This window comes from Pagrus major, chromosome 1 (genome assembly GCF_040436345.1).
Source record: "Pagrus major chromosome 1, Pma_NU_1.0".
Taxonomy (NCBI): domain Eukaryota; kingdom Metazoa; phylum Chordata; class Actinopteri; order Spariformes; family Sparidae; genus Pagrus; species Pagrus major.
The window spans coordinates 4405382-4429970 of record NC_133215.1 but is presented as its reverse complement, the minus strand read 5'-3'; the positions used below and the strand labels follow the sequence as shown (position 1 = coordinate 4429970).

Here is a 24589-nt window from a genome sequence, read left to right as displayed (position 1 = left end):
CATGTGTGAACCAAACTGATTTCTTTTTTTTCAAGGTGAAACCTTTTTTATTTTTCAAGGCGAACATTTTCTTTTTTCTTTTAAAGGTGTGAACAAAAATTTAAGGGTGAAATTATTTTTTTTCTACAGTGATTTTTTTTCAAGTTGAAAATATTTTTGAAGTTGAAATTTTTTTTTCAAGGTGAAACTTTTGTTTAAAGGTGTAAAAATATTTTTTTGTTTAAAGGTGTAAACATATTTTTGTTTCAAGGTGTAAAACAAAATCACGTCCAAAAAAATGTTGTCACGTTGAAAAAACTATTTTCAGATGAATTTCTTTTTCACAGTGAAATTTTTTTCAAGATGAAACATTTTCTTCAAGGTGAAATTTTTTTTTCATAGTAAGAATTTTTTTTAGGGTGAATTTTGTCTTTCAAGGCAAAATTCTGTGTTTCAAGGTGCAATTTTGTTTTTCAAGGTGACTTTTTTTTCATGCATGCCAAAAGTGGCAATGCGGAGTCCACAGCTGCATCTCAGAGACCCCCAGGTATCACATAACTACAGACCAGTAAGCTACCCATCAGGTCGTAATATTAACATGAGGGAGAATTCCTCATGGTGACGTTGACATATATGCAAAGCCTCAGAAAAGAATGCAGCCTGTTCCTAACGTACGTTTGTCACATCTTCCTCAAGATCCAAAAATAAGAGTACCTGACAGTTCAGATGGATACTACGTCACAGTTTTCCCCAATCAAGCACAAAATCAAAGAATGACATCTGCATGTTTTCTCTCATGACTTGAGAACTGTGGGAAAAAGTTTTGCCAGGATACTTTTTCGAAACTTTTTTTCATCTGTGAAAACGTGAAAAAAAAATGTCTGATATTTTTTTTCATGTGTGAAACGAAGTGAATTTTTTTCCAAGGTGAAATGTTTTATTCAAGGTGAAACTTTTCACTTTTTTTTTTCTACATCCTTAAAAGAAAAATTTCGCCGTCACGAAAAAGAAAATTTCACAGTGAAAAAATGGTGTTGGGAATTTTTTTCATTTTGTCACAGTGACATTTTTTTTTGTAAAAAATAACTTTTACTGTGAAAGATTTTATTCAAGTTGAATTTTTTTTTCAAGTTGAATTTTTTTTTCAAGTTGAATTTTTTTTTCAAGTTGAATTTTTTTTTCAAGTTGAATTTTCTTCCCGGGTTCAAATCCCGGACGAGCCCACCTTAAACAGCTTAGAGCACTGTAAGAACTTTATTTGCAGCTTAGCACAAAGATTGGAAGCGGGAGGGCAGCGCTTGCACAGCTGCCAATGTGACCAAAGGAGGAGCCTCCACTTTTCTCTGCGTCTGATGTCTCTGTGATTCATTGGAGTCTTTCTCCCTACAAGGATTCGCTCCCTGTGGCTCGTTGGTCTAGGGGTATGATTCTCGCTTCGGGTGCAAGAGGTCCCGGGTTCAAATCCTGGACGAGCCCTCAGCCTTCTCACAATAGCTCTGTAAGGACACTCTTTCCTCACATGACACAAATCTGCCATAGCACTGCAGTTCATTCCTCCCCAAAAGACGTTCTCAACAAGACACCCTCTGATTCCCGTAGATCAGTTTCAAAGTTTGAGCCTGATCGCTATATGTTAAATTTCTGTGACTGCGCCAATGGGGTCTTTATCAAGTTCAGTGATACCACCTTGCTCATTCTTTTGTAAAGCAGCCGTTGAAGTTACCTGAAGCCAATTGTAAACGATTGTGGTTACAGTTGTAGATGAGGCCAAGTTTCAATGTGTAAACGATTCCCATCCAGAATACACAGATTGATGTCCTTGAAAGACTATCCCCTATCTCTCAGGCAATGTAAGCTACAGGGGCCCGACCTGAGGAATAGACCCCCCTGTGTTTACCTGTGTTTCTGTGACAGTCACATGAAAATACATGACACAAAAACAAACTTTTTTTTACACTTTAAAAAAAATCTATTTTCACCTTAAAAATAAAATCACATTCAAAAACAAAATTGCACCTTGAAAACATACATTTTCACCTTGACAAAATTTTATCCTTTAAAAACTTTTCACCTTGAAAAGAAAAGTACCTTGAAAAACAAAATCACCTTAAACAAATTTGCACAATGAAAACAAAAATTTCACCTTGAAGAAAAAATTCCACTTGAAAATAATTTCACCTTGAGGAAACATTTTCACCTCGAAAAAAACTCTCAACTTGAAAACATTTTTTTCAAGGCATTTAACCTCAATGGGGTCGTTATCAAGTTCATTGATACCCACCTTGTTCATTGGTGCTCCTGGGACACTCCTGGGACCTTGAAAAAAATTTCACCCTGAAAAAAAATTTCACCCTGAAAAAAAGATTTCACCTTAAGGAAACATTTTCACCTTGAAAAAAAAAATGTCACTGTAATAAAATTCCTACCGTAAAAAAAAAAGTCACCTTGAATACAAAATTGTACCTTTAAAATATTTTCACCTTGAAAAAAAAATTTCACCTTGAAAAACGAAATCACTTGAAAAACATTTCGCCTTGAAAAAAACTTTCAACTTAAAAAAAAAATTTCCCTTGAGAAAAAAAATGTCACCTTGAAAAAAAATTTCACCTTGAAAAACGAAATTACTTGAAAAACATTTCGCCTTGAAAAAAAATTTCAACTTAAAAAAAAAATTTCACCTTGAGGAAAAAATTCAACTTGAAAAAAAAATTCACGGTGAAAATTTGCACCAATGTGACAAAGGGAGGACCCTTCACATTTTCTCTGCGTTTGATGTCTCTGTGGCTCATTGGAGTCTTTCTCTCTATCAGGAAGTCCTCGCTGTGGCTCGTCAGTCTAGGGGTCTTTTCTTGTGTAGGGTGCAAGACGTCCCAGGTTCAAGGTGAGCCAGGCGGAAACAAGCAGCTCGCAGGCTGCTCGCTCAAACAGAGGCATTAGAATGTCTGCAGACAGCAATGCACAGACTTGCACAGACTTGTGCATTGGGGATTTGAAACAAACAATTTGGCCTCATCAACAACTCTAACGACAATCGTTTACAACTGGCTTCAGGCGACTTCAACGGCTGGTCTAACAGCGGCCAGGAGCACTAATGAACAAAAATGATTGGCGAGTGCAGAAGAAGGCAACAAGCCTGTTCAGCGAACTCAGACAGGAGGTACTGTAGTTGTCTCATGTATTTTCTGTGACTGTGCCAAAGACATGCTCATGGAGCAACTGTGAAAGGTAGACAGCCATGAGGTCTTTGTGGAGGGCTCGTCCGGGATTTGAACCCGGGACCTCTCGCACCCTAAGCGAGAATCATACCCCTAGACCAACAAGCCTGGCAAAGATTAGTGCCTCACAGGATCTTAGTCCAAACAGAAGCAGTGGAATGTATGCAGTCAGCAATGCACAGACTTGTGCATCGGGGAATCGAAACATACATTCAAAACATGCATGGCTGAACACAGGGGGGTCTATTCCTCAGGTCGGGCCCCTGTAGCTTACATTGCCTGAGAGATAGGGGATAGTCTTTCAAGGACATCAATCTGTATATTCTGGATGGGAGTCGTTTACGCATTGAAATTTGGCCTCATCTACAACTGTAACGACAATCGTTTACAATTGGCTTCAGGTGACTTCAACGGCTGCTTTACAAAAGAATGAACAAGGTGGTATCACTGACCTTGATAATGAGCCCATTGGCGCAGTCACAGAAATTTAACATACAGCGATTGGGCTCAAACTTTGAAACTGATCTGCAGGAATCAGAGGGTGTCTTGTTGAGAACGTCTTTTAGGGAGGAAGGGACTGCAGTGCTCTGGCAGATTTGTGTCATGTGTAGGAAAGAGCTTACTCACAGAGCTATTGTGAGTAGGCTGGGGGCTCGTCCGGGATTTGAACCCAGGACCTTTCGCACCTGAAAGCAAGAATCAAACCCCTCAACCATATTTTTTTTCATGTGTGAAGCAAAATGATTTCTTTTTTTTCAAGGTGAAACTTTTTTATTTTTCAAGGCGAACATTTTCTTTTTTCTTTTAAAGGTGTGAACAAAAATTTAAGGGTGAATTTTTTTTTTTTCTACAGTGACTTTTTTTTCAAGTTGAAAATATTTTTGAAGTTTAAATTTTTTTTTTTCAAGGTGAAACTTTTGTTTAAAGGTGTAAAAAAAAATTTTTTGTTTAAAGGTGTAAAAATATTTTTGTTTCAAGGTGTAAAACAAAATCACGTCCAAAAAAATGTTGTCACGTTGAAAAAACTATTTTCAGATGAATTTCTTTTTCACAGTGAAATTTTTTTCAAGATGAAACATTTTCTTCAAGGTGAAATTTTTTTTTCATAGTAAGATTTTTTTTAGGGTGAATTTTGTCTTTCAAGGCAAAATTCTGTGTTTCAAGGTGCAATTTTGTTTTTCAAGGTGACTTTTTTTTCATGCATGCCAAAAGTGGCAATGCGGAGTCCACAGCTGCATCTCAGAGACCCCCAGGTATCACATAACTACAGACCGGTAAGCTACCCATCAGGTCGTAATATTAACATGAGGGAGAATTCCCCCTGGTGACGTTGACATATATGCAAAGCCTCAGAAAAGAATGCAGCCTGTTCCTAACGTACGTTTGTCACATCTTCCTCAAGATCCAAAAATAAGAGTACCTGACAGTTCAGACGGATACTACGTCACAGTTTTCCCCAATCGAGCACAAAATCAAAGAATGACATCTGCATGTTTTCTCTCATGACTTGAGAACTGTGGGAAAAAGTTTTGCCAGGATGCTTTTTCGAAACTTTTTTTTCATCTGTGAAAACGTGAAAAAAAAATGTCTGATATATTTTTTCATGTGTGAAACGAAGTGAATTTTTTTCCAAAGTGAAATGTTTTATTCAAGGTGAAACTTTTCACTTTTTTTTTTTACACCCTTAAAAGAAAATTTTTGCCGTCACGAAAAAGAAAATTTCACGGTGAAAAAATGGTGTTGTGAATTTTTTTTATTTTGTCACAGTGACATTTTTTTTTGTAAAAAAATGACTTTTACTGTGAAAGTTTTTTTCAATGTGAATTTTTTTTCAAGTTGAATTTTTTTTTCAAGTTGAATTTTTTTCCCGGGTTCAAATCCCGGACGAGCCCATCTTAAACAGCTTAGAGCACTGTAAGAACTTTATTTGCAGCTTAGCACAAAGATTGGAAGCGGGAGGGCAGCGCTTGCACAGCTGCCAATGTGACCAAAGGAGGAGCCTCCACTTTTCTGTGACAGTCACATGAAAATACATGACACAAAAACAAACTAACTTTTTTTTACACTTTAAAAAAATCTATTTTCACCTTGAAAAAAAAATCACATTCAAAAACAAAATTGCACCTTGAAACATACATTTTCACCTTGACAAAATTTTATCCTTTAAAAACTTTTCACCTTGAAAAGAAAAGTACCTTGAAAAACAAAATCACCTTAAACAAATTTGCACAATGAAAAAAAAATTTCACCTTGAGGAAACATTTTCACCTTGAAAAAAATTTCACTCTGAAAAAAAAATGTCACTGTAATAAAATTCCTACCGTAAAATAAAGTCACCTTGAATAAAGAAAAGTACCTTGAAAAACAAAATCACCTTAAACAAATTTGCACAATGAAAAAAAAATTTCACCTTGAGGAAACATTTTCACCTTTAAATTATTTTCACCTTGAAAAAAAAATTTCACCTTGAAAAACAAAGTCATTTGAAAAACATTTCGCCTTGAAAAAAAACTTTCAACTTAAAAAAAAAATTTTCCCTTGAGAAAAAAAAAATGTCACCTTGAAAAGAAATTTCACCTTGAGGAAAAAATTTAACTTGAAAAAAAAATCACGGTGAAAATTTGCACCAATGTGACAAAGGGAGGACCCTTCACATTTTCTCTGCGTTTGATGTCTCTGTGGCTCATTGGAGTCTTTCTCTCTATCAGGAAGTCCTCTCTGTGGCTCGTTGGTCTAGAGGTCTTTTCTTGTGTAGGGTGCAAGACGTCCCAGGTTCAAATCCTGGATCGTTTCATAGCTGTCTACCTTTCACAGTCACTCCGTGAGCATGTCTTTGGCACAGTCACAGAAAATACATGACACAACTACAGTACCTCCTGTCTGAGTTCGCTGAACAGGCTTGTTGCCTTGTTCTGCACTCGCCAATCATTTTTGAAGATCGTCTTCTAAACACACAGGTCAGATGGAAACTTGGCACCCGATCGTCACTTGTGAAATGTGTGTGAAGATTGTTAGTCATCCAGGCCATGGATGGTCACGAAAAAAAAAATGTCACATTAAGTTTTTTTTTTTACACCTTTAAAAGAAAGGAAGAAAGTTTCACCTTGAATAAAACATTTCACCTTGGAAAAAAATTCACTTCATTTCATACATGAAAAAAAAATATGGTCTAGGGGTATGACTCGGGTGCAAGAGGTCTCGGGTTCAAATCCCACAAATCACAATTGCTCTGTAAGCTGCCAGAGCACCTGTTCATTCCTCCCCAAGACGCTCTCAACAAGACACCTTCTAATTCCCGCAGATAGGATTTTTCTAAACCTTTAAAAAAAAAAAAACATTTTTTACACCTTGAAAAAAAATCTAACTTGAAAAAAGAAATTTCACGGTGAAAAAATTGAATTTTTTTTACACATTTAAAAAAAAATGTTTTTTACACCTTGAAAAAAAAAATCACCTTTAGTTGACTGGCAGGGAGTACAAGGCATTTAACCTCAATGGGGTCGTTATCAAGTTCATTGATACCACCTTGTTCAGTATAGTGCTCCTGGCACCGTGAAGTTATTGACTTTGCGGTTTTTTTTATACACCTTCTACATTCTTTTCACCTTGAGGAAACATTTTCACCTTGAAAAAGAAAATTCAACTTGAAAAAAAAATTCAACTTGAAAAAAATTCAACTTGAAAAAAAAATTCAACTTGAATAAAATCTTTCACAGTGAAAGTTATTTTTTTACAAAATTCCCAACACCATTTTTTCACCGTGAAATTTTCTTTTTCGTGACGGCGAAATTTTTCTTTTAAGGGTGTAAAAAAAAAAGTGAAAAGTTTCACCTTGAATAAAACATTTCACCTTGGAAAAAAATTCACTTCGTTTCACACATGAAAAAAAATATCAGACATTTTTTTTCACGTTTTCACAGATGGAAAAAAAGTTTCGAAAAAGTATCCTGGCAAAACTTTTTCCCACAGTTCTCAAGTCATGAGAGAAAACATGCAGATGTCATTCTTTGATTTTGTGCTTGATTGGGGAAAACTGTGACGTAGTATCCGTCTGAACTGTCAGGTACTCTTATTTTTGGATCTTGAGGAAGATGTGACAAACGTACGTTAGGAACAGGCTGCATTCTTTTCTGAGGCTTTGCATATATGTCAACGTCACCAGGGGGAATTCTCCCTCATGTTAATATTACGACCTGATGGGTAGCTTACTGGTCTGTAGTTATGTGATACCTGGGGGTCTCTGAGATGCAGCTGTGGACTCCGCATTACCATTTTTGGCATGCATGAAAAAAAAGTCACCTTGAAAAACAAAATTGCACCTTGAAACACAGAATTTTGCCTTGAAAGACTAAATTCACCCTAAAAAAAATTCTTACTATGAAAAAAAAATTCACCTTGAAGAAAATTTCACTGTGAAAAAGAAATTCATCTGAAAATAGTTTTTTCAACGTGACAACATTTTTTTGAACGTGATTTTGTTTTATACCTTGAAACAAAAAATATTTTTACACCTTGAAACAAAAAATATATTTACACCTTGAAACAAAAAATATATTTACAAAAACAAAAAATATTTTTACAACTTTAAACAAAATTTCACCTTGAAAAAAAATTTCACCTTGAAAAAAAAATTTCAACTTCAAAAATATTTTCACCTTGAAAAAGAAATCACTGTGGAAAAAATTTCACTGTGGAAAAAAAAAAGTTTTTCACCCTTAAATGTTTGTTCACACCTTTAAAAGAAAAAAGAAAATGTTCGCCTTGAAAAATAAAAAAGTTACCTCAAATAAAACATTTCACACGATGGAAAAAAAGCTTAGAAAAATTATCCTGGCAAGACTTTCCCCCTAGTAGATCAGAGCACCAAAGAAAATGTCCTCACTTTCCTTCACTGGGCTTCTTTAGTAAACCCCCAAACCAAATACATGCATCTATTACTTTACTGCATTTCAGAGGGAAATATTGTTCTTTTTAATCCACTACAATTATCTGACAAGTTCTGTGAAGCTTCAATTACTTGTAACTTGACAAATTAAGATCTTTGCACACAAAACATATGAAGAGCTTAAAAAATAAAATGTTTCGTTATAACTTAGACTGGATTTTGCCCCCTATGTCTTGTGTTGAAATAGCATTAGAGGGGATCTCTTGGAGGAGAGGAACCAAAAACTGTTTAATGTGAGCGTGAAAGTATTGTTTTAAAACAGACTTAATGATGAATGTGAACTTTTAAGAAAAACGGTAAAATATATTATCTGTTTACATTTGATCTATAATACCCTTCTAACATAATGTTAAATTTAAAAAATCAACATTCAAATGAATATTTGAAACATTTAAAGACAAAGGGGCATTGTGAGTCTCTATCTGCCTCTGAATGTTGAATGTGCATGTTGTCAGGTGTCGAGTTATTATTGATTTTAAATCCTGTTTTGAATAATGATTTGATAAAACAGCTCAAATGTTCTTTTCTTCTCAGTAAAGTGGCACAAAATGAATGAGGAAACAAATACTGTTTATATTTTTCATGTTTATTTTCGTGCAATATAACAACACAATTATACATGGTGTGTCCATTGTAACCAATTTGGACAGCTTCATGGTCCCCTTAAAAATGTCCTAAGGCGCAAACAATTTCATTACTATCTGTTATATTATTGCTCAAAAATAACAAAGCAGAAATGGATGTAAAAAATATATAAACTGAACTATATACATCCCCAATGAATATAAAATAAAGTGGGTGTTTTCAAAAGTATATACACACAGTATGATATAAACATTTGCAGAACCTTGGATATGTTAACATCCAGTTGACAATATATAACACAAAAATACCACAATATACCACATATGACAAAAATTACATAATGATTCCCTAAAATCCACAAAGAGGGAAAATTGGGGGATTTTGGAGGTTTTGGTTACCATAACTTAACTTTACTGTGCATAGAAACAATACCTCCTTTTCAGAAAAATATTGTACAGTACAAATACTTTAAATTACGAAATGTGGCAAAGCCTGAATATAAATATCAAACAAGTGCACGAATGCTGCATTGTAATGTAGCTTGCATGATTACAACACAACAAGATGAACTTTATATACAACCTTAGTAAGGCAGAAAGTGACATAATATGCAAAATCACAATAAACGGAACAATAACACACAACAGCTTAAGTCACAATAAATACACCCAATATACAAAGTACACTAGAACAAACATTTAGTACAGTTTATGGAAAAATCTGTGGTTTGAAACCTACATTAGGTTTGAGAAAAAGAACGTTGACCCCTTTTGGTCACTTGCACCTGGAACTTCAAGGTCCATGTTTCTTGGATAAAAGTCAGGGCCCCCTGTGTTGTATTTACGGGTTGGCGTTCTTTGATTTTGTGCTTGATTGGGGAAAACTGTGACATAGTATCCATCTGAACTGTCAGGTACTCTTATTCTTGGATCTTGAGGGAGATGTGATAAACGTATATTAGGCACAGGCTGCATTCTTTTCTGAGGCTTTGCATATATGTCAACGTCACCAGGAGGAATTCTTCTGCTATGTCTGGGGTCCCTCATGTTAATATCACCACCTGATGGGTAGCTTACTGGCCTGTAGTTATGTGATACCTGGGGGTCCACTCTCGAACCTCTGGCTCTAGGCACATGTTCCCTTCCTGTGAAATCATCGATGTTGAGATCGGCACGGCTGTAATCAATATCCTGGGGCACATGAGCAACCACCACAGGGTAGTTGGATGTTATTTTGGTCCTTGGTTGCTTTCTATCAACCTGACGAAGCATGACATCTCTATCTATATCCAAGGCAGGCATTTTCATGTTGACCCCTGTGATATCTGATCTGCCATTCTTATAAGAAGGCCCTTTGAAATTTAGAGAAGGATCATCAACGTTGAGATCTGGATTTCTGAGATGCAGCTGTGGACTCCGCATTGCCACTTTTGGCATGCTGAGGTCCATGTTTGGAGCATTAACATTTGGACCTGTGATATTTCCCTTCAACTGTGGTGGTTTCATGTTAACATCTGGCATACTTAAACCAGGGCCTTTCAGGTGAGGCCTTGAAAGATTAATGTCTGGTGCTTCTATCTTAGGTCTAGAGAGACTGAGGTCTGGTGCATTGAAACTTGGCATTTTTAATTTTCCTTTCAGACCATTTACGTCTACATTTGGGATATTCAGGTCAGGTCCCTGTAGGTCCCCATTTATGTCAACATTGGGGCCTTTTGGCATCTTAATTTGGGGAGTTTTGATGTTTGCATCAGGAAAACCAATTTTGGCATCTGGAACGTTCATATCCAACTTGGGAGCTTTAAGGTCCATGTTTGGTAAGCCCAATTTATGGGCATCGATTCCCCCTTTTATCTTTGGAGCTTTCAGGTCTGAATTTATGTTCAAATCTGGTAATTTGGCATCAAAATCAGGTGACTTGAAGTCAAAGTTAGGGCCATCAAACTCTGGACTAGAAAATCCCACATCAGGCATTTTCAAATTTGGCTTTTTAAGTTTTGCTGATGGGCTGCCAAAATCAACATTTGGCATTTCAAAGCCAGGTTTGGACCCTTTGAGGTTGAAGTTGGGTGCATTGATGTCAATGTCTGGGCCATCAAAATCGCCATCAATCTCAGGTCCTTTTAGGTTTGGTAGACTAAATTTAGGCATCTTTAATTTGGGCATCTTAAAGTTTGCTTTGGGTGAACCAATGTTGACATCTGGTGTCTTCACATCTAACTTTGGAGCTTTGAGGTCCATGTTTGGTAAGTCCAAGTCAGGGGCATCAATGCCACCCTTTATCTTTGGAGCTTTCAGACTCAAATCCGGTGACTTAAGATCTGTGTTCAGGTCCAAATTTGGTCCTTTTGGTAATGTACCTGAAAGATTGAACTTGGGCATTTTCAATTTGCCTGATGGAGCTTTAACATCCCAGTCTGGAGCATGAAGCTCTGGTGCTTTCAGTTTACCTGATGGCATGTCTAAGTTGAGCTTTGGGGCATTGAGGTCCAGTTTGGGGGCTTTGAGATCAACCTTGGGCATGTTTAAGTCTGGTGCATTTATACCACCACTGAGATTGGGACCAGCAAAATCTAGGTCAGGTGTTTTGAGGTCCAGGTTAGGGGCATCTAACTTTGGACCAGAAAGGCCCAAGTCAGGCAGGTTTAAGTTTGGCTTCTTAAATTTTCCAGATGGCCCAGAAATATCCAAATCTGGCATTTCAAAATCAGCTTTAGGACCTTTGAGATTGACGTTTGGTGCATTAATATCCATGTCTGGACCATCGAAACTGCCATCGATATCAGGTCCTTTGAAGTTTGGAAGACCAAATTTAGGCATCTTTAATTTGGGCATCTTAAAGTTTGCTTTGGGTGAACCAATGTTGACATCTGGTGTCTTCACATCTAACTTTGGAGCTTTGAGGTCCATGTTTGGTAAGTCCAAGTCAGGGGCATCAATGCCACCCTTTATCTTTGGAGCTTTCAGACTCAAATCCGGTGACTTGAGATCTGTGTTCAGGTCCAAATTTGGTCCTTTTGGTAATGTACCTGAAAGATTGAACTTGGGCATTTTCAATTTGCCTGATGGAGCTTTAACATCCCAGTCTGGAGCATGAAGCTCTGGCGCTTTCAGTTTACCTGATGGCATGTCTAAGTTGAACTTTGGGGCACTGAGGTCCAATTTGGGGGCTTTGAGATCAACCTTGGGCATGTTTAAGTCCGGTGCATTTATACCACCACTGAGATTGGGACCAGAGATATCTAGGTCAGGTCTTTTTAGGTCCAGGTCAGGGGCATCTAACTTTGGACCAGAAAGCCCCCAGTCAGGCATTTTCAAGTGTGGCATCTTGAATTTTCCAGATGGCTGAGAAATATCAACACCTGGCAAGTCTAAATCAGCTTCAGGACCTTTGAGATTGACATTTGGTGCATTAATATCCATGTTTGGACCATCAAAACTGCCATCGATATCAGGTCCTTTCAGGTTTGGAAGACTAAATTTAGGCATCTTTAATTTAGGCATCTTAAAGTTTGCTTTGGGTGAACCAATGTTGACATCTGGTGTGTTCACATCTAACTTTGGAGCTTTAAGGTCCATGTTTGGTAAGTCCAGATCAGGGGCATCAATGCCACCCTTTATCTTTGGGGCTCTCAGACTCAAATCCGGTGACTTGAGATCTGTGTTCAGGTCCAAATTTGGTCCTTTTGGTAATGTACCTGAAAGATTGAATTTGGGCATTTTCAATTTGCCTGATGGAGCTTTAACATCCCAGTCTGGAGCATGAAGCTCTGGTGCTTTCAGTTTACCTGATGGCATGTCCAAGTTGAGCTTTGGGGCATTGAGGTCCAGTTTGGGGGCTTTGAGATCAACCTTGGGCATGTTTAAGTCCGGTGCATTTATACCACCACTGAGATTGGGACCAGCAAAATCTAGGTCAGGTGTTTTGAGGTCCAGGTTAGGGGCATCTAACTTTGGACCAGAAAGCCCCAAGTCAGGCAGATTCAAGTTTGGCATCTTGAATTTTCCCGACGGCCCAGAAATATCAACATCTGGCATGTCTAAATCAGCTTTAGGGGCTTTGAGATTGGCATTCGGTACATTTAAATCAACATCTGGACCATCTAAGTTTCCACCAATCTTAGGTCCTTTTAGGCTTGGAAAATGAAATTTAGGCATCCTAAATTTGGGCAATTTGAATTTTGTCTTGGGTGAACGAATGTTGAGATCTGGAGTGTTCACATCTAACTTTGGAGCTTTGAGGTCCATGTTTGGTAAGTCCAAGTCAGGGGCATCAATGCCACAGTTTATCTTTGGAGCTTTCAGACTTAAATCTGGTGACTTAAGATCTGCGTTCAGGTCCAAATTTGGTCCTTTTGGTAATGTACCTGAAAGATTGAATTTGGGCATTTTCAATTTGCCTGACGGAGCTTTAACATCCCAGTCTGGAGCATGAAGCTCTGGCGCATTCAGTTTACCTGATGGCATGTCTAAGTTGAGCTTTGGGGCATTGAGGTCCAGTTTGGGGGCTTTGAGATCAACCTTGGGCATGTTTAAGTCTGGTGCATTTATACCACCACTGAGGTTGGGACCAGCAAAATCTAGGTCAGGTGTTTTGAGGTCCAGGTCAGGGGCATCTAACTTAGGACCAGAAAGCCCCCAGTCAGGCATTTTCAAGTGCGGCATCTTGAATTTTCCAGATGGCTGAGAAATATCAACATTTGGCAAGTCTAAATCAGCTTTAGGACCTTTGAGATTGACTTTTGGTGCATTAATATCCATGTCTGGACCATCAAAACTGCCATCGATATCAGGTCCTTTCAAGTTTGGAAGACCAAATTTAGGCATCTTCAATGTGGGCATCTGGAAGTTTGCTTTGGGTGAACCAATGTTGAGATCTGGAGTGTTCACATCTAACTTTGGAGCTTTAAGGTCCAGGTTTGGTAAATCCAAGTCAGGGGCATCAATGCCACCCTTTATCTTTGGAGCTTTCAGACTTAAATCCGGTGACTTGAGATCTGTGTTCAGGTCCAAATTTGGTCCTTTTGGTAATGTACCTGAAAGATTGAACTTGGGCATTTTCAATTTGCCTGATGGAGCTTTAACATCCCAGTCTGGAGCATGAAGCTCTGGTGCTTTCAGTTTACCTGATGGCATGTCTAAGTTGAGCTTTGGGGTATTGAGGTCCAGGTTGGGACTTTTGAGATCAAGCTTTGGCATGTTTAAGTCTGGTGCATTTATACTGCCACTGAGATTGGGACCAGAGATATCTAGGTCAGGTCTTTTGAGGTCCAGGTCAGGGGCATCTAACTTTGGACCAGAAAGCCCCCAGTCAGGCATTTTCAAGTGTGGCATCTTGAATTTTCCAGATGGCTGAGAAATATCAACATCTGGCATGTCTAAATCAGCTTTAGGACCTTTAAGATTGACTTTTGGTGCATTAATATCCATGTCTGGACCATCAAAACTGCCATCGATATCAGGTCCGTTCAGGTTTGGACGACCAAATTTGGGCATCTTCAATTTGGGCATCTGGAAGTTTGCTTTGGGTGAACCAATGTTGAGATCTGGAGTGTTCACATCTAACTTTGGAGCTTTAAGGTCCATGTTTGGTAAGTCCAAGTCAGGGGCATCAATGCCACCCTTTATCTTTGGAGCTTTCAGACTTAAATCCGGTGACTTGAGATCTGTGTTCAGGTCCAAATTTGGTCCTTTTGGTAATGTACCTGAAAGATTGAATTTGGGCATTTTCAATTTGCCTGATGGAGCTTTAACATCCCAGTCTGGAGCATGAAGCTCTGGCGCATTCAGTTTACCTGATGGCATGTCTAAGTTGAGCTTTGGGGTATTGAGGTCCAGGTTGGGACTTTTGAGATCAAGCTTTGGCATGTTTAAGTCTGGTGCATTTATACTGCCACTGAGATTGGGACCAGATATATCTAGGTCTGGTCTTTTGAGGTCCAGGTCAGGGGCATCTAACTTTGGACCAGAAAGCCTCAAGTCAGGCAGGTTTAAGTTTGGCTTCTTGAATTTTCCAGATGGCCCAGAAATATCCAAATCTGGCATTTCAAAATCAGATTTAGGACCTTTGAGATTGACGTTTGGTGCATTAACATCCATGTCTGGACCATCGAAACTGCCATCAATATCAGGTCCTCTCAAGCTTGGATGACCAAATTTAGGCATCTTTAATTTGGGCATCTGAAAGTTGGCTTTGGGTGAACCAATGTTGACATCCGGTGTGTTCACATCTAACTTTGGAGTTTTAAGGTCCATGTTTGGTAAGTCCAGATCAGGAGCATCAATGCCACCCTTTATGTTTGGAGCTTTCAGAGTTAGGTCAGGTGTTTTCATCCCTGCATTGATATCCATATCCTTCTTCTTTGGTAATGTGCCAAAGAGCTTGAATTTTGGCTTTTTAAGCTTGGCAGAGGGAGCATCTCCATGAATGTCCAATTTACCAGAAGGCATATTAATATCCACATCTGGGGTATCAAGGTCAAGCTTTGGGTTTTTGTGATCAAAACCAGGCAAATTGATATCCCCTTTAAACTGGGGAGTGGACACATCCATGTCTGGAGTTTTTAAGTCATATTCAGGGCCTTTAACTTTATGCCCAGATAGCCCAAAGCCCGGCATTTTAAATTTTCCAGATGGAAAATCCACATTTGGATCTGGAATGCCAGCTTTGAGATCTGGTGCTGACAACTGCATATCTGATGCTGCTAAATCTCCCTTAAAATGTGGAACAGGAATTTCTGGTAAACCAAATTTGGGCATTGTAAACTTAGGAGCCTTGTATTGTCCAGATGGCCCTCGAATGTCAACCGATGGCGTGTCAACAGCTAAATTCGGGCCTTTTAGCTCAGCTTTGGGTAGATTCATATCAGGAGCACGAATCCCACCTTTCATCTTTGGTGTTTTGAGACTTAGGTCCGGCGTTTTAACATTAGCCCCAAATTTGGGCAGTGTGAATTTACCAGATGGGGCATCTACATCTAAATCTGGAGATTTAAGATCAATTTGTGCTTTCTTAAGAGGCACTTTGACTTCCCCTGAAGGCCTGCCAATGTCTGGCCCACTTAGATCAAGCTGTGGTATATCAACACCTGACATTGCCAGGTCTAAGTCAGTGGACTTCCCAGAAGGCCTGAGCTTGGGTAATGCTGTATAATTTGAAGGATTGTCCACGTTTAGATCTGGGTTCTTCAGTTTCTTGGAATACTTGAGAGCAGTAGTGTTGACACTTGGACCCTCTGGTGATGTTCCAGACAGATGGAAGTCTGGAGTGGTAAACTCTGGACTGTCAGCACTGACTTTCATTCTTGGTGCCTGAGCTCCTATGACAGAAGTCCCATTCAAGCCAAGACCCATTGGTGGAAGGTTCAGATTGCTACCATATTGTAACTCTCCGGCGTCATTAGATTGTGAATCAGAATCAACATCTGTGTTCAAAATCTTGTTTTTAAGAAGTCCAAAGTCAACTCCGAGGCGAGGCAACCCCGTGTCGTGTTTGAGGTTGGGTGACTTGGCGGCAACCTCCCCATTAAAACTGCTCTCTTCACCAAGCAATTCACCTCTCATGAACTTCTTGATTTTGGCGTTGTAGAGTTTGTTGTAGGAATCCTTCAGCATCTGGAAATATTAACCACAACTTGGTGATTAGAATGTAACCGTAATATCAAGGTTGGCTGTAAGTATTGTCTAACAGTTGGGGATGGGGATCAATTTTAGCAGTGTTTACATGACGATCAATGTAATGCAGATTGCAGCACAAGAGCAGCTGTTCGTTTAACATTACAAAAGTTTTTAAATTACAAGAAAAACAAATAGGAACTCTTGTTTTGGTGCAACATGCATTTCAAACATTTCAACACATATGTGTGGGTTGTGTTGTGGACCAGAAGAAGACGAAGGTACAAGAAAATGATCATTAACTAATTTATCAATAGAGTGTGACTTGATAATATCTGTATTCCACCTACTGTCTCAGGACTTTTGGTACCCTCGACAAGATTTCCAACACTCCTGCTCCGGTTGTTCTTTGTGAGGACTTGGATCTTGCCATCATACGGCTCCATCAGCTTCAGTACGTTCAGGACCTCGTCTTTTGATAGATTATCGAAATTGATGGTTGCCCCCGTAATTTCATCTCCTAAAAAAAGAAAAATGGCACTGAGATCAGGGTTTCCGGGTCAAATTGTGTTAGTATTGTGCTGGACTGAATAGTGAAAACTGTATACTGTATTCTGTTGTGTGCAGAGAGAGACAACTTTTAATTTAATGCAGTGTAATACTGCTCGTCAAAAAACACAAACTACAACTGGACATTTTAAGTAAGACAGTATGTACTGCAGGGCTATCACATTATAAACTTCTCTTCTGTTCACTCAGTCTAAAAGATTAACAAAACCTCGGATGAAAGTCAAATAGACAACGATTTCCTCGAATTTGCAAGCCTTGTTCCACTTTTGGCTTATAAAACATTTAAAGGCAATACTTAAAAGGGTTATTATACTTTACCTTCCCTCAGTCCCTGATTGGCTGAGTCACTGCTGTTGATGCCGGATACAACTAACCCGCCCTCCGCTGATCGCTCCAGGGTCAAGGCTTCAGAGAGACTCCTTCCTCTGCGATGTGACATCTGCAAACAAAGACATGTCACAGTTGAAGTGGTCAAAACAGAAGCACATCTCAACAGGAAGCATTTTAATACAGAATTAAAACAATGATCAGTGTTTCATACCATGATCCTTTTGTTTCTGTCACAATGGCATTGAAAAATGATAGAGTTTGCTTATATGTAAGTTACAGTTTATATCATTTTGTACTCTAATAACCTTTTATTGGCCTGCTTACTGTCTCTGTCTCATCCAAGGTCGCTTCATCCGGTATCTTGTGTTCTGAGGAGGTGGGGGCTGCGCACCCACTTGCGAAACAGTTTTTAAGAACTCAACCACAGAGAAGCAAAGCACCTGTTGTCTGTGTTTTGATCCTTGTATGGTGTTATGTTTTACACTCACATTTTGTTATCACTTTGATGCACACAGCTGTTAACCGTCAGGAAGCAATTCCCATGTAACTAAGAAACACCCATGCTTTAATAAAAAGAGAGGAGGCGAACAAGTGTGCTCAGAGCGGTGTGGAGATTTGTAACTGTGCACATCTCTGTCCGTTCTCCTCGCGAGTAAGAAATTGAACGCCTTGTCTGACTCTCTTTGTGTTTGTGTTTAATAATGTTTTAGGTGATTTGAACCTGACATTAACTTGGTCCTTCGAGCCGGATGCCAACAGACCTGAGGATTCCAGCGGGTGAGACGAACTCCAGAAAGACCGTGGCCACGGCAAGCTTTTAGGAGAGCTTCTTCAGACCTTTTTAAAGGACTGGACATCGACTCGCCAGCTGGGATCCGACGGTTGACGGCAATTCGGAGAGAGAAGACAACAGCGGTGAGAAAAAGCTTTTGTTAAAGAGAGAGCGAATGACTGAGGGTCATTGCGCGTAGAAAACCCTGTAAATCCTAGGCACTGACAGGTAAAAAGGATGGCGGTATCCTCTTGTAAAAGTTAAATTCCGTAGAAGAAACAGAGAAGGTTTCTTTAAGGACGGCGGAGTCCTCTAAAGACTGCTTATAAAGAAGCAGTAGTTAAATTCCGTGGTAAGGCGACGGAGCTTTCTAGGATACTAGTAATACTAGTAAGAGTCCGTAACAAGTGTGTAAACGTGAAAAAAGTGTGAGTGTTTGTGAGTGTGAAAGGAGGATAAAATACCATTAGGTATTTTTCCTCATGAAAACACAGTGGAGTTGTAAACAGTAAACCATTTGTGGATGCAAAGGCAAGAATTCTCCACTCGAAAGAGTTGAAGTGAGAATTACCACATCTGAGTCTTTTCAATTGCTGTTCCACTGAAAGGAAAGCCAGTCTATAGGAAACACCCTAGGTGTTAATGAAGACTGGACTAAATTTCCAAAATGGGGGGAAATAGTACAAGCAAAGAAAAACCAAGAGATAAATTAGACAGTGAAGACTGGAAGTACGTTAAAAAACAGGATCCTGATAAAATAAAACATTTGGATAAATGGATTAAAAAACATGATTTTGACGGCCGTCTCAATACACAAAAAATAACAGCGCTGCAAGATTCGATAAAAAATAAAACTAAACAAAAACCAAAAAAGATGAAAAAAGAAGGTTACGAAGATACTAAAGTATGGATGAAAATCGCAACCAACAGGGAGAAAGGTGAAAGGAAGAGACAGGAAGAGAATAACAGAAAGAAGGGAGAAGAAAGAGAAAAAGCATGTCAGGAGAAAGAAAGAGAGTTTTTGTGGCAAAGAAAGGAAGATGATGAAACAAAAAGATGATGAATCCTTTGAGGAATACAAACTAAGAATGACAAAAGCATTTAGAGTGCATAGTGGACTGCAGGACGATGAACAGCCTTCCGGCCCCTACAGACAACAACTAAAAAAATGCTCTCCATGCTGAGAAGGTAGTGAAGGAAAAGAATAAGAAAAAGACAGCTGAAACTTTCTATCAGGAAGAACTAGAAGTATACTACCAAGGTAATGAAGAAAGAGGGAGAGGAGCTTTCAGGGGCAGATTCCAAAGAGGAAGGGGCAGAGGAGGCAGAGGAGGACGAGGAAACTACAGATACCCAAACTCATCAGGATGTTGGTGCTGTGGTAAAGAAGGACATATCTTTAGATTTTGTCCTGACAGAACAAAACAATCAGCATGACTAGAAAAGTCAAAGTGTGAACTTCAAACTGAACAAACAGTGAAATTAAGCTCAAAACCAGACCCAGAATCAGAAGATGAAGTTCTGTTAAATCTTCAAGAGCTATTAGCATTAGATGATGTGAAACCAGAAATTACTTTGTTTGTAAATGGGAAACCCATCACCTTCTTATGTGACACTGGAGCATGCAGAACCACCTGTAAAGAAACAATACCCTGTCTAAGACAAAGCTGGCAAAAGGTTACTGTAAGGTCAGCAAATGGAAAGCTAACTGAAGTAAATGAATCAGAACCTGTATGGATCAGAGATCCTCAAGGTGAATCATGCCAACTGGCAATCCTGCTGCTCCCAGAGTGTCCAGTAAATTTGCTAGGAAGAGATGGGCTCCTGCAACTTGGCCTAGGACTAATTCCCTCATCCACAGGCCAGATAGCTGTAAAACGGAGATTAGAACTCCAGAAAGGAGAAGTTTTTGTAGTACAGGCAACAGGCCAACCAAACTACTACTACTCCTTAGACATCTCAAATAAAGCACCTCATCAGACTGCAAGTGCCTTATTAGAAGAAGGACGGCATGCAATTCTTAGAGTCCAGGATCAAATGTCAGAAGAAGAACTGCATGCAACCCTTTGGTTCAAAACTACACCAGGTCCAGATAGAGAATATGAAAAGAAGCTACAAAGAGCTACACCAGCTAAAGTAACTATAACATATCTCTATGCTCACCTTGATAGTACTGCAGTAGCTGCAGTCAGTCTCCCAGACACATTAAAAGAGCTGAACAGAAAGTGGACTCCTCCACATGTCTCATTGTATAAAGAAAAAACTGCAAAATGGCAAGATTTGGGAAAAATGGTACTAGTGGGAGAAAAAGCAACCGACTGGGTGGCAACATCTGTAAATACATGGGCCAGTGCGTCCACAGGACTGACAAAAAAGGCTTTGTTCTGGTCTGTCCAGGTACAGGAAGGAATACATCTGCAGCCTAAAAAAGAATGATACATATTTCTCTCGGCCGAAGAGGAAGAATTGTTGAAAGGAATTCCTGAAAAACTATGGTCTAAAGGACCCACTGATGTAGGCCTTATTAAAGGAGCCTTACCTGTACAGATCAGACCCAAAACAGAACACAGGCCATGTGTGAGACAGTACCCACTCAAAATAGACGCTTGTGAAGGCATTAAACCAGTTATTGATGATTTGATAACTGCGGGGGTAATTATAACATGCGAGGACTCGCCTTGTAATACTCCTATATTTCCAGTAAAGAAAGCAGCACCCTCTGTTGGTTGGAGAATGGTACAAGATTTACAGGCTGTAAATAATGCAGTAATTCAAAGAGCACCGTGTGTGCCTGACCCATACACCCTGCTGAACACATTAAGATCAGATGCAAGATTTTTTTACTGTAGTTGACATTAGTAATGCATTCTTTTCTGTCCCGGTAGATAAAGACAGTCAATTTTGGTTTGCTTTTACCTTTGGAGGAAAAAGATATACATATACTAGATTACCACAGGGCTACTGTGAAAGCCCAACAATTTACTCACAGGTAATGAGTGCTAGTATGGCTAAATTCCATCCTCCAGGAGGAAGTCAAGTTTTGCTATACGTAGATGACATTTTACTAGCATCTCCTGATGAAGAAATCTGTAAACAAGACACATTAGCACTGCTACGACACTTAGCTGAACAAGGCCACAAAGCCAGCAAAACCAAATTACAAATGTGTAAAGAACAAGTGAAGTACTTAGGACACAATCTTAGTGCAGGAGGACGAACAATTTTTCCAGACAGAAAAACAGCAATCCTCCAAGCTCCAAAACCTGTGACAAAAAAGCAGATGATGTCATTTCTGGGGCTGACAAATTACTGTAGGACATGGGTTCCTAATTATGCAGAAATAACATCTCCTTTGAGTAAGCTAATGTACCAAGAGGGACTGAAAATGACTTCTCAAATACAATGGACTGAAGAAGCTGAAGAAGCTTTCTGTAAAATAAAACAAGTACTGGTATCCAGCACAGCATTGGCATTGCCAGACTACAGCAAACCCTTTGTTCAGATGGTAGACTGTAAAGGACATTTTATGACTTCCGTCTTAGCCCAAAAACATGGTGATAAGCTGAAACCCATTGCTTATTTTTCGTCTAAACTAGACAGTGTTGCATGTGCACTTCCTCATTGTGTCAGAGCAGTAATTGCAGCATCAATGGCAGTGGAAACAAGCTCAACCATAGTGTTATTCCACCCATTGGTGTTAAAAGTGCCACATGCTGTGTCAGCCCTATTACTGCAAACAAATATGATGTTCTTATCACCAGCAAGACATTTGTCATGTATGTCCATACTGCTATCACAGCCACATTTGACTATAGAGAGATGCACAACGCTAAATCCTGCTACACTGTTACCGCTCCCAGAAGATGGAGTCAAACATGATTGTCAGGAATTAGCGGAGAAAACAGCAAAAAGTAGAAGTGATTTACAAGACCAACCATTACAAGAAGGAGATGTCATTTTTGTAGATGGTTCCTCCAGAAAAAATGATCAAGGGAAGACTCAAACTGGCTATGCTGTAGTAACAAAAACTGTAGTTCTCAAAGCTAACAAATTACCATCACACTACTCTGCTCAAGCAGCAGAATTAGTTGCTCTGACTGAAGCATGTAAATTAATGAAAGGAAAATGTGCAACAATTTACACGGATAGTCAATATGCGTTTTCTACAGTACACACATTTGCACAATACTGGAAAAATAGAGGGATGGTCACCTCTACAGGAAAGCCAGTAACTCATGCTGAGTTATTAACAGACTTGCTAAATGCTGTCCAGCTACCAAAATACCTAGCAATCTGCAAATGTGCTGCGCACACATCAGGAAAGGCTGATGTATCCTTAGGAAACGACTTTGCCGACAAAACAGCAAAAGCTGCAGCAACAGGAGAAATTAAAGTTATGTCCATTGAAGACGAAGTAGTTGATAAACAAAATACGTACTTAACTGACACTATATTGAAAGAAATGCAACAGCAAAGCCTGAAGCCTGAAAAAGACTCATGGATCAGGAAGGGTGCAATATTAGTGAATGACATATATGTATGACCAGAAAAGAAACCTATCCTACCTAAAAACCTATACAAATGGGCTGCCATATTGAGCCATGGTAGTACACATGTCTCAACAGGAGGGATGGTAGGTCAGATACAGCAATACTATACAACATATGGATTTAACTCTTATTCAAAAAAATTTTGTAGAGCCTGTTTGACATGCGCTAAGCACAATCCACAAGGAAACCTAAGACCAAAGAGAGGACAATTCCCTACACCTCAGTATCCATTTCAAATAATCAATATGGATTTCATAGAGCTGAATAAGAGCGAAGGAAAAAAGTATTGCCTGGTCATAATAGATGCATTCTCTAAATGGATAGAATTATTCCCAACAAAACACCCAGACTCACTGACAGTGGCAAAGGCCCTCTGTGAAAATATTATCCCACGATACGGGATACCTGAAAAAATCTACAGTGACAATGGTGCACATTTTGTAAATCAGTTAATAAAAAAGATAGGACTAATGTTTCACATAAACCTAAAAAACCACTGCGCATATCATCCCCAAAGTGCAGGACTCGTAGAAAGAATGAATGGAACTATAAAAAATAGACTAAAGAAATGCATTGAGGAAACAGGAAGACCATGGACAAAATGCATAGATTTAGTAAAAATGTACATAAACATTACAAGTACCTCAGGACTGACTCCATATGAGACATTGTTTGGAAGACCTTATAGATTACCACAATTTAAGAATCAGTGGGAAACTAATGATGAGTCAAACCTAGCTGACTATATGAGAACCATGTTAGAGAAACAAAAACAAATGCAAACTGATGAAGACTCTTCTGTTTCTCAACAGAAAAACCAATTAGTGGAGCCAGGAGATTGGGTACTGATAAAAAGCATAAAGAAGAAGCATTGGTACTCACCAAAGTGGGAAGGACCCTATCAAGTGTTACTAACAACCCCTACAGCTGTTAAAATAGCAGAAAGATCTACTTGGGTTCATTTGACACACTGTAAAAAGGTCATTTTGGCTGAAAACCCTAAAGGAGGAGGTGAGCAAAAATCTGATAATAGGGTAGATCCAGATATATAGAGTTTGGATAAACCTGAAAGTCAGTGAAGCCATTATAAGACACCAAATCCATTAGAGGGAGAAAGTTAAACCAAAATGACTCCCAAATAGTTAAAAACTGCTATAGCGTGTCTGAATGACTCACAATGTCAGTCTAGCATAAAGGTCACTGACTTTAAGCCCGTTGTTCGCAGTGACATCTGTAGGTGGTGTGGAGATGACAGGCTGTTTGACAGAATACCCACAAATGTGACAGGGCTGTGTGCTCTAGTGACTCTCCTGCTTCCAGTGTCTATAATACAAATGTCTGCCAAAGATATTAATGATGTTTTGCTTAGTTTGAGCTCAACAGACTGGTCCCGGTGGGAACGTGACCTGAATGGACCTACCAGAAGCAAGAGGTCAACATCGGTGCAATGGATGAAAGATGATCCAACATACATAGACGCTATAGGAGTTCCACGAGGGGTACCTGATGAGTATAAATTAGCCGATCAAGTCTCAGCGGGTTTTGAATCTACAATCTGTTGGTGGTGTACTTTGAATAAAAATGTTGACAGAATCAACTACATCCACTACAATGTGCAAAAATTAGGTAATTGGACACAAGCTGGATTTGAAGCTGTACGTGAGCAGCTGGCAGCCACTTCCCTCATGGCTTTCCAGAATAGGATTGCCCTCGATATGCTTCTGTCTGAGAAAGGAGGTGTATGTGCTATGTTTGGAGAACAGTGTTGTACGTTCATCCCTAACAACACAGCCCCAGATGGAACGTTAACAAAAGCCATAGAAGGGCTGCGTACCTTAAATGGTAAGATGAAGGAACATTCTGGGGTCGACACCACCTTATGGGATTCGTGGCTGAATGTATTTGGCAAGTATAAAACGCTTGTGTCCTCTATTTTGATCTCTATAGCTGTGTTTGCAGCAATTCTGACATTGTGTGGATGTTGTTGCATTCCATGCATTCGTAGTTTGATTAATCGTCTTATCACCACA

At 39.1% G+C, this 24589-nt stretch overlaps 2 non-coding genes across 2 annotated transcripts; one reads left to right on the top strand and one right to left on the bottom strand.

Moving 5' to 3' along the window:
• Window positions 1–1383: 1383 nt before the first annotated feature.
• Window positions 1384–1455, top strand: trnap-cgg (transfer RNA proline (anticodon CGG)). The gene has a single exon. It is a non-coding gene; the product is annotated as a tRNA-Pro (tRNA).
• A 1775-nt stretch (window positions 1456–3230) lies between these two features.
• On the bottom strand, window positions 3231–3302 carry trnap-agg (transfer RNA proline (anticodon AGG)). The gene has a single exon. It is a non-coding gene; the product is annotated as a tRNA-Pro (tRNA).
• Between the last annotated feature and the right edge of the window lie 21287 nt (window positions 3303–24589).